The sequence below is a fragment of the Myotis davidii genome, unplaced genomic scaffold (assembly GCF_000327345.1).
Source record: "Myotis davidii unplaced genomic scaffold, ASM32734v1 scaffold147, whole genome shotgun sequence".
NCBI lineage: Eukaryota > Metazoa > Chordata > Mammalia > Chiroptera > Vespertilionidae > Myotis > Myotis davidii.
In genome coordinates, this window is record NW_006383010.1 from 6,608,221 (window position 1) to 6,609,067 (window position 847).

The 847-nt window shown below is 37.2% G+C and overlaps 1 long non-coding RNA gene across 4 annotated transcripts in view; it reads left to right on the plus strand.

Moving 5' to 3' along the window:
• The window catches only part of LOC102751595, an 11,839-nt gene extending 10,992 nt beyond the window's left edge, over positions 1-847 (plus strand). For all 4 annotated transcript variants that reach the window (XR_001512255.1, XR_001512257.1, XR_001512258.1 and 1 more), the window contains one exon: positions 549-847. This is a non-coding gene — a long non-coding RNA (uncharacterized LOC102751595). The remainder of the gene's footprint in view (positions 1-548) is intronic.

The window sequence follows — 847 nt, forward strand, 5'->3', positions numbered from 1 at the left end:
TTTCAGCTTTTCTTAATTTCAGATGGTATACTTGTCAAGTACCAAAAGTATATTGTCATATGGTACTGTTTGCAAAATTGACACTCAGTAACTGAAAGGTTACAAAACCGTCACTTTCTGTGATCATCATCTGAATTACTTTCAGCCATTTAGTTCCTCTGCTTTCCAGACTGATTGTCAGTGTAGAGTGGACTGTGCATTTTAAAATCTCTGCACGTAGTTCTATCTTACAAGGTCTATGACTGAATAGAAATGGTATATTTATTTTAAACCATTCTATACCTTACTTGTATTTTTTTTACTTTTGACTTAACATTTGTATGCCTTATTCCCCTGCCCCGCACGCTCAAGTAAAAATCAATGGCATACAAACCAAAAAGGTTTTTCTATACAAGTTACAGTTTTCTCCTGTATTTTCACTTTCGTATCCCTATTCATTGTCTAGTATGTGGTTTGCATATAATAGGCGTTTAATAAGTTTTTTCTGAATTGTTGATTTAAGAGTTAAAACCTGATTTTAATATATGTATTTTCTTTCGTTTTCTTAGGATGGCTGGCTGTGGTGAAATTGATCACTCAGTAAACATGCTTCCTACAAACAGGAAAGCGAATGAGTCCTGTGCTAATACTGCACCTTCTCTAACTGTCCCTGAATGTGCCATTTGTCTGCAAACATGTGTTCACCCAGTCAGTCTGCCTTGTAAGCATGTTTTCTGCTATCTGTGTGTAAAGGGAGCTTCATGGCTTGGAAAGCGATGTGCCCTCTGTCGACAAGAAATTCCCGAGGATTTCCTTGACAAGCCAACCTTATTGTCACCAGAAGAACTCAAGGCAGCAAGTAGAGGAA